Raw genomic sequence first — 9,935 nt, 5'->3', positions numbered from 1 at the left:
CGCAGTTTCTTCACTGCAGAAGGTGCAGTTGCATACCAATGCAACTACAGGGAGTGTTATTTTTGGCTTATTATGTGATAGGGGGTGTTTGCATCAGCTGAGCGAGTTGCTTTTTCACTAATAAAGGGAAAACAGGAGGTCATGCTGCTCCTCCTCCCAGCTGTTGGAGGTGTATACAGTCATCCACAGAGTTAAGGATAAAGTTACTCCATCAACAACAGCGAACATTTTTAACACTTTGACAGGAGTCATTACAAGAGCACTTATTCAACATTTTTTTTTTTTTTTCTTCAAATGATGCATTTCCGTCAGCTTGTCGAAGCAAACTTAAAAAAAAAACATAGCGATTCTGTGAAAGCACAAGTGAGTTGGAAGTCAACTCAGCTCAGCCGCTGCAGCTCAGGGTCAACATCTCACCGCCGCTGTCAGTCGACGCCTCTTTTTTTTGTGTGTTTTTATCTCGTCTTTTTCTCGCGGAAGGCCGACGTAGCCTCCCCCCCCCACCCGCCTCCACCTCCTCCTGCTTTTTAACATGGGGCCTATCTGAGTCCATATCCCACACACCTGCTGATAACCTAAAAGATAAAGAGAGAGGGAGAGAAAGAAAACCCATCTCCTCGCATCTCGCGCTCTCGCCACCTCAGTAATCTACCCCCCGCCAGGATCTGCCCGCCGCCTCCGTCCATTTCACCATTTCACAGCCCCGTTTATGTGCGGCACGTGAGCGGGGCCGCCGTAATGAGAGGCGGGGGAGCCGGCGGGGGGCTGAGGGGGGAAGGCCGGGGCCTTGGCACCGACAGGCGGCCCCCTCGTTATTGTCCTTGCATTTTATGGCCTTGAGTGGTTTATAACTCTGCCTTCGCCCCGCCTGTCCCCGCCGACACGTCGGATTGGATATCAGCGGGGTGATTGGGAACCAGCCGCGTAAATGAGCGGTAATGGGCGCCGTGTCCGGCGGTCGGAGAAATAATCCCGCCGCTGATGGCCTTTCATTACCCAGCTGTGCCGTCGGGGGGTCGCAGGCACAGCTGTAAGCTCCGTCGAACCGCCGCGCTCCCTCCCTCTCTCTCTCCCCTGCCAGCCAGGAGGAAGACCTGGGGGAGGGCGCACCGAGAGGGGTGGGGGCCCCAACGGCAATCAGCCGTCCCCTCCGACAGACGCCTCCTCGAAAAAAAAAAAGAAAAAAAACCCTGGCTGCCGTGTGTCTGAGTCATTACCTGAAGCGCACACCCAGGCTCTCCAGGAGGAACAAAATTGGCTTCCTGGAAGACAAGATCTTCCTTTTTAACACTCCAATTATGTGTTTTCTTTTTTTCTTTTTTTCTTTTTTACAAAACTTCTATTCCAGTAATAACACAATGATAATTTATTCCTGAAGCTCTGCTCGACACTCGGCGGCGGTGGACTCCGGCATATAATTTAGCGTTCAAGGCTCTTTTTTATATTCATATTTCATGTTGGGTTTTTTTTTTTTTTTTTCAATTCTCCACGTGTGCACGTGTCATTTTCACAGTGAATTTCCAGCGCATGCAGGCTGCTACTGGGAATTAGTCCGGCAGAGCGATGGTGTGTTCAAGACGTTAACCAACACATTAGTGTCCGCTCATCTGTCTTGCTTCTCTCCCATTCCATGCAAACATGCGCTGGAATAAAGCTGGCAGTGGTGGTGTTCAGCACTAATGAAGATCCAGCTGGCTCCACGCTCCCCCAAACTAAAATAAAGCACTCTGACACTTTCAGCCCCGCTCCCATGGGCGGCACTGGCCTAAATGTTTAGGGTTTGCAAATCTTACACAGGAAATCCACGAGGGCAACGCAAACTGCCTGTGTAGTTTATATGAGCCGGTGTGTCTTGTACTTTTTGAATATCCAGTGGCTGGGAGCCCTGTTGATTTTGGTGAGACAGATAGTTAACCTGAAGATTTCCCCACCACTTGAAAGATTCAAACTTTCGTGGCATTTTCTCTTTCATCTATCTTCTGTAGACTATTCTGGACCAGATTTCACCCAGTCAACACCTGCGGTCGCCACGTTTTTCAGCTTGAAGTCGAGTTTGACTGGGCAAAATACAACGTGCATGTTTACATTTTTTTTTTTCCTGTTGAATTGGACCACAAAATTCCACGGGCTCTTGGAGTCCATGACCACTGTCAGCATCCAGAAATGGGAGTTGGTTCCAGCTGCTAAACTCCAGACCGGTTACGTGGATTAGAAAATATCTCCAGAGCCTGAATCCGTGAAAGTGAAGAGCGGCAAATGGGTGGATTTGGGCGAATCATCCCTTTAATTGATTAGCCCAGTGGGAGCTTCATGTCAAGGGCATTCCGTCTGGACTCTGGGGATTAATATTACAGCTCCCACCTGAACGCTCCGCCGTCCAGAAGTCCCCAGTTCTGCACGCCGGCTGCGCTCTAATGTATTCCGTCCGCATCCCCGCCAACGATCGGCCGTTTCCCCACCTGCAGTCGTATCTGTGTAATTAGCCGCCGACTTTACACCTGGGCCGATATGGATTCGCCGGGCCGTGCGGCGCACACGACGCGTGGCATTTTTAAGCACCGACGAAAGTCCTTAAAATTCAGCGATTAAAACTCATTACGGAGCATCAGCAGTTTGCGCAGCAGTCCGCGCAGTGGGACTATTTTTTTTTTCTTTTTGGCCCAGAGTGAGCCAGCGCAAACGATGCAGATGTGATCAGCCGTTTGGAATGCACAGCTCATAAAACACGCACGCTGATCCCCCCCACTCCCACCACCACCACAACCTATCATACAGCTATCATACACGTCCTCTTCTGGTTCTTTGACAGGAACCCCTTGAAACTGCAAGATTATTGCACGAATCTCACAGAAACTCAGTACAAATGACTCTCTTTTTTTCCTCTCTCCCATCCCTATCTGTGCACCGCTTTAGAGTCGGAAATCTCTTCACAGGAGTGGCTGAGACGCAAAGGACGACAGCGGCTCCTCTTGTGTTTAATACGTCAAAGCCGGAGGAGCCGAGTGTAATGAATCCGGGTGAATAAACAAAAAAGAAAGAGAAAAGGGAAAGGCTTCGAGCCACTTGATATGCAGCGTCAGATAAAGAGGCGCCGACCATGTAACGGATAATAATGATCAACTTAAGTGCATTAAGCTCGCAGAGATTCCCCGGCTCGGCGTTGATAATCGCTCGGCGTGAATGGTTTGTGCAGCGCTGATAAGCAGCCGATGACCAGCGGTTCAAGGATAGATAAGCTCGGCAATGGGTTTGTGCCGGAGAGAGACACCGGCTTAAATAGTTGGGCCGGAGCTCGGTAGTTAAGATGCAATTATGATAGAAAGGATGGTGAAAATGAGGTGCCGCATATTGAATCGCCGGCGAGCGGTGAAGTTTGGCCAGAAAGGTGAGTTTGATACAGACAGGCGCCGCCGCCGAAGGCCACCCCGCTAGTGCAGCCCATACTACCTCAGAACAGTCTATGTATGGGAACATGTTGTGTGAGAGTAGGAAATATGAGTAAATATCATTGCATGCATGTAGGTCTTCGCTGACTCCATAGTCAGGAAGAGTCTTACATGTTTGAAATTAGGCAATCTATTAAAATTGCAAAGTTAGTTAAATTAGAAAGCAGACAACAGTTTTGGAGCAAATGGGACACTGACACTATGGCTCCTGAGAGCATTGCAGCAGATCCTTGTGTTGAGTTGGCATGACAGTATAATCCAGTGTCATCGGCATAGACTTGCATTTTTATATTTCTAAAGACATCTAGTCAGGTATTTACACACAGGCTGAATAAAACAGGACCCAATATTGAGCCCTGTGTTACTCCAGTGAACCAAGTGAGATAAGAAGATAATAAATCCCCAATTCAACATCATTAATCAAAATTAATCACCTTTCCTTCAATGAGAGATGCCCCCAAAGGACGTTATCAATGTTCCAGGTACCGGCAGTTGAACTCAGTACTCTGTAAAGAGATCAAACGAGCCCTCGCCTTTTATCTTACGGCACAGAAAGAGTAAACAACAGCAAGGACATTTTTCCTCAACAGCAGCAGGTAAAACCTGAAGCCTTCGAGACGTCCCCGCGTTTTTTACCTTGAGTCTTCACAAAAGGGCAGATAAATAAGGCAAATATTATCGCCCACGAGGAGCCCCGTCGCTCCGTTCCTGCGAGCGCTTTGTTTGTTTCCACTCGGCGGCCTCGCTAGATCAATATGACGCTGCCGCAATTATTACCATCAGCAACCATTTGGAATGATTGGATTTGCTCCAAGGGCTGAAAAATAGACTTGGGCCGTGTCATATGGTCGACTTTGCACCGCTGTAAATCCGTAATTGGATAAATTGCAGCCTAAGAAAGACTTTCTTTCCCCTGCAGGGGGAAATAAAACAGAAGGAAAAATGTGCTCACGTCACTTTAGCTTTTCTTTATTACTCCCACCAGGAAAACACACTGTATGTAGTATGTCTAATATGACGGGGCAGCTGTGTAATACAGTGCTGTAATCTTAGCCTCAAATCTGCTGTCCGGGTCGGTTCTAAATGTCACGCGGCAGAAAGGATAAGCCAAACAGAGCAGTCAACACGGGAACATCGATCTCGGGGGCTGGTTGGGGAAGCCAAGCGTTTTTGCACGGGGAAAGGTTTCATTCTGCCCCCCCCGAGTCTTTCCATGCCCGGCAAATATTTTAAGAAGAAGTCTAAGGAGAGTCTTGACAAAGGAAGCAATAAAAACTCATCAACTCAGGAAAACATGACCTCCCCTCTGTGGCAGCGGAGGCCCTTGGAGGGCCCCGTAGCCCTCAACCCTGATGAATATTTAACTTCCAACATTCAGGATTCTCTGGGGTGATTCTGGCAGAAGATTTCCCAACGAGTGGCAAAAGAAAAAAGCTTCCTGCAAAAACGACCAGAAGTCTTGTTAATTCACTTGTTGTGACTTCTGTTCCACTCATTCCCCACAATTACTGATGAAAATTAATTAGGCACGGCCGCCGACCCTTCGCTAATCTACATCAAGCTGCTTCCCTCGATTAACCATCGCAAAGCCACCCCACCTCCCGTCATGGCGCGTGGCTGTGGCATCAGTGGGGACTCTGGGTATTTCAAAGTGGCAATATCCCGAGGATCGCTGCGTCGATATTACACTTTAATGCAATCTCAGGAGCCACTGAGCGGCCCTGTTTGATTGGATAATGCCGCCGCACTGGGCTCTCAGGCATAAATCTTCATTCATATGTATAAATCACTCAAAATAGAGCGGGTGGGGTGGTGGTGGTGGTGGTGGCGGTGGCGGTGGGCTGTCTGGGGGTGGGGGGGAGGGGTCGAGACGCAAATCCCAGAAAACCCCAATAAACCGCGAAGGGAGAGAGGAAGGAAGGAAGGAAGAATCTGGAGCTGACACGCTTTTTCTCATTTCCACTCAGCTGTAAGTGTTACGGCTCCGGAGGGCCCCTCTGAGCAACGGGAAGCAGGAGACGGAGGCTCTTAAAAAAAAAAGAAGATGTTAAATGAACCAATCAATTCCCCGTGATTGTCGTGGAGGCAGTCAATCAGCGCCAAGTCGAGAACCCTCCAGCGAGTGATGAGGAAGAAGTAGCAACTAGCTATATAAGATAAAGACTTTTTTTCCCGGGTCTTCTTTTCATTATAATTGCGCGTACATCGCCGCCCGCCGCCGACTTGCAAAGGAAAGACTGAGTTGCATCAGTCTATCTCATGCATTTTGTCATTCACAGATTCTGTGCCATGAAAGGGTTTTGTGGGTCGGGTTGGAAATGCAGAGTCTAATTCGACTCCTCTGTGATTCAACTCAAGGGGCGTGTGACTCCATTCTCAATGCGGCTCCAGCAAGCTGCGGCCACACGCTGAAGTCAAGGTTGGAATATCAGCCGCTCCGGACGGGAGGTTTGGTCCATGACCGGAAATTCTGATGTTTTATTTATGACTTCACGCAAAACAAAACACGGGAGACTTTTCGCACGAGAGTCCGTCATCCGAACGTCCATCCGAACGTCCAGCCGTCATCTGTTGGAAACACAACACAGCGGTTGTTGTGTTCAGACAACAACCATAACAGACAAATATTAACAGACAAATATTTGCATTTTGGCAGCCATGGCCCTAGATTTGGAGGGCATTCTGGGAAAATATCTCAAAGGCCTTTGTTTGCGGTGCGAGCTTCCAACTCCACAGTCAACAAGGGCACGGACAAACAGGGAACGGCTAAGTGGGAGAGACAACGGGTGAAGACTGTTTTTGCAGTAGGATGAAAACAGGGCTACATATGCCCTTTGTTGAGAGTTTTTTTTTTTCCTTTTTTTGCATAATAGGTCATGTGAGGCCGCAAAAAACACAAACGTCTGACTATGGTTATAATATGCTGCCTTTTAAAAACACATCGTCCGACAGTAAAATCATCCTTGACTTCCTTCCTCCTTCCGCGGCCTCCCCTTTCTCCACTCCACTATCTAAGTTACTCGACTTCAAAGTCCTCTTTGATATGTATTTCCCCGTGAAATCACCACCCAAACGGCTGACCCGGGAGACTCTTTTTTTCCTTTCTTTCTTTCTTTTTTATTTTCTGATGAAAGGGCCAGAATAAGGAGCATGCCAGGTCTGCTCTATGAGCTTCATTAAGATCAGATGGCAACTGATCGGTTTGCACAAAGGGGCTGTTGTGCATCGGCGGTAGTGTGTGTGTGTGTGTGTGTGTGTGTGTGTGTGTGTGTGTGTGTGTGCAGGGGTGGAGGGTGTCTATAGTTTTTTTTCATGGCAGGTGTACAAACCAGAGGATGTGCGCGAACAGGTTGAGCTCACCCTGCAGAAGAGTGCTGGGCTGCCACCTAATGGCCCAGCCTCACCGTCTATGAAGCGTTGGGAAGAGAGAGAAGAAGAAGAAGAAAAAAAAAAAAATCATTCCCCCAAACCGCCTGGTTCCTCTCGTCTCCAGCGTGTGCATGACATTAAGAGTAAATCCTCTGCGGAAAACAAACCCCACAGTGCTGGAAAGAGCTTTCGCACACTGATTTACAGACGTTACACGCCGGAGCACAGTCGACTGTGATTCGCCCCTGAGCGTGATTTGGCTTAAACGCAAAATATGCAGCGAGCAGTACATCCGTCCTCAGGGTGCAAGTTCTTGCACACACACACACACACACACACACACACACACACACACACACACACACACACACACACACACACACACACACAAGGCATCAGCGTGATTTGTGGGTGTGACACGTTCCGTCTGCACCGAGATAACAAGAATAAACGAGCGGCAGGCGAAAGGGAGACCTGCTGGGACAAAGTGTAAATTAAAGAGACGCAGACGGTGGTGCTTTTATTCATGTCACTCTGCACCCTCTCACACGCGAGCGCGCGCGCACTCGCACACGCGCGACGGTTCCAACACGACAGAGCAGCCTCCTCTGATTGGCACCGCAATCACCGGAGAGTTTACCGGCACCACATCCAGCTGTTTGTTGATGCGGAGCACAGTCAGAGATTCATATTCATGCGCCGCATTTCAAGTGTCACCTGCTCGCTCGATGCACTCGCACCCTCCTGGTTCTGGCGAAGGCGCTCTTGGCCGCGGAGGCGCATCAAAGCGTCCAAATAATTGCACCTGTAGCCAGTCGGGATGGTTCAGCTCGCAAGCGGCTCGATCTGGGGATGGGAAATATCAAAATGGATGAATCGAAACATAGGGAGACAAATGCATATGACACATTTTCATCTTGCCTTTCATCTGCAATTTCATCATTTTCTCCTCATTTAACTCATTACATTTGTTTATTGTTTGTGTCTGTGTGTCTGTGTGTCTATTTTGTCTTGCTGAAGTCTCATCTAATTAAGATCCACTGCAAGTCACACATTGTCAGTTTACAAAAAAAAAGAAAGAAAGAAAAAAAAAAAGGACAGACAGCCATCACTGTTGTAGACTTAATGCTAATTTGACTGCACTTCTAGAGGCATCGGGTGCTTTTAAGAAATAAACAGACTGGCAGGCAGCTAAGATGAAGAAATCGTATGAGTCAAAGGCAGATTAATATCATCCCACTGATACATTTTCTCAGTAGCATCGAGCTAAAATGCAAAACAGAGACGCTCAGTGTGTTTGTTTTTTTTAATTTCAAACAAAGACAGACGTGCTGCAAATGCAGCTGATGTTACGAACAATTCTCCTCTCAAACAAAGGCACCAAGAGGAAACAGAGGAGCTGCACAAAGAAATAAATCTGATAAAAGCAGAGAGTGTAAAACAGTTTTGAAAACTTTTTTTTGGAGGGTGGGGGGGGGGACAGACGCCTGATGGCAGCTTGAAGAAAACACTTTGGACACCATTCAGTTCCACATTTTGGTAGATGCGAAGATGTGCTGCCAAAACACTAGCAGAGCACCGCGGAGTGGGTGCAAGATATTGTTCGTGGCAGCGTTCAGCATTTGCACTCCAGGTACCTGCACGGAACCTTGAGCTCGGAGTGATTTTAATCATCTTATTGAGTCTGCTCCTGCTGCTGCCAGGTTTCTCAGCGTCTGTCGCACCAAAGTCAAGAGCTCTGGCACCCATTGGAAAATAATTATAGCTTGTGACATATCCGGCCTGGGAAAACCAAGAATTTGAAGAATCTGGAGATTAAATGTTTTTTTTTATATTTATCTTTGACATCAGGCTCTTGAGTCGATGGTCCATCAGGCTGGGCCTTGACTGCAGATGACAGCAGAAGGCAGTTTACTGCAGATCTCACTGACCCTTACCGGTGTCACTAATGGGCGTTTTAGACAACCAGTGACTCTTTGAATAAGCCATAACTAGCTATCTATTGCGGTTTCGGGCTCTTTGTAGTTCACTAGCCCACATTTAGGCTCTTAATGGTTGACTAGTGCAGAAAACTGTAGGTGACATAAATGATTTTTTTTTTACAACCAACTGTCCGGCGACAGTGTGGACCAAGTGCAGGGTGAGGAGGTTTTGCTGTGCATGGTGTGTAACCACTACTCTCAGTCTGTCAGCATGAGCAGGCCACTTTGTTGCTGCCTCCTCGCTGAAATGCTTTTTCTTGTTTGGGTCTCCAGTCTCAGTGGCGAGCTCGAGCAGCTTCCCTCCTCCTCCTCCTCCTCCTCCCCTCTAGTGTCAGCTGCACTCTGATGCCATCCTGCACCAGCACACCATCACACCGCTGCACTCTCCAACTGGCTGGCCCGCTGGCTGGCTGGCTGGCTGATTGGCCGACTGGCTTGGCTGTGACAGACCCGCAACAAAACAACCTCCCTTTCCCGCCACGTTCATTACGCACAGTGGCACGTTCATCTTCTCACTCCCCTCGGACCAAACAAACCCACCACACTGCTGCTCCAACTCCCCCTCCCTCGCCCTACCATGAAAAAAAAAAAAAAGCCTCTGACTGTGAATGGGACTCCAGCGCCACAGTCGGTGATCCCATTACCGCGATCATTACCTCAGTGCGCCTCGTTGTCCACAAGAGGTCAGACATTAACAGCACAAATCATAAATAGCGCGCTAAACGCTGCGGCTGGCCCATTAATCAGGAGGAGCCGCTGCAGGGCGAGTCCAAGTGCACTGTTAAGGAATAATACTAATAATACTAATAATACTAATAATACTAATAATAATAATGCATTATTTTTGTATGTTTTATAAAGGTGAGTAATATAAGTATAATCATATACATACCCCTCCCAGTTTTGCATTTTATTTATTACATACTTTTATATGTTGCTGATATATTTTTGATGTTGGTCAAATAAGGACAATAAAATCATCATTATCACTACTTTCTTCTTCTTCTTCCACCCCTTGTTGTAGTTGTTGTCTGTATTGTTGCCCGCACTCTGTATATATTACAACGTGTGTCTTGATTCTTTACTCGTGCTTTCTTATGGAATCCACTCAGCGTTTACTCGCTGCGCTCCGCTTGCC

The 9,935-nt window shown here is 47.9% G+C and overlaps 1 protein-coding gene across 1 annotated transcript in view; it reads left to right on the top strand.

Annotated features, from left to right (window-relative positions):
• Positions 1 to 9,935, top strand: part of LOC142887035 (BAR/IMD domain-containing adapter protein 2-like) — a 224,197-nt gene that overhangs the window by 125,893 nt on the left and 88,369 nt on the right. The gene's annotated exons all lie outside the window — the stretch shown is intronic.

Source organism: Nelusetta ayraudi, unplaced genomic scaffold (assembly GCF_046127955.1).
Source record: "Nelusetta ayraudi isolate G7.1 ecotype Tasmania unplaced genomic scaffold, CSIRO-AGI_Nayr_v1 ptg000016l, whole genome shotgun sequence".
NCBI lineage: Eukaryota > Metazoa > Chordata > Actinopteri > Tetraodontiformes > Monacanthidae > Nelusetta > Nelusetta ayraudi.
Note: the sequence above shows the minus strand (reverse complement) of the source record. Positions and strands in the feature narration are given on the sequence as shown.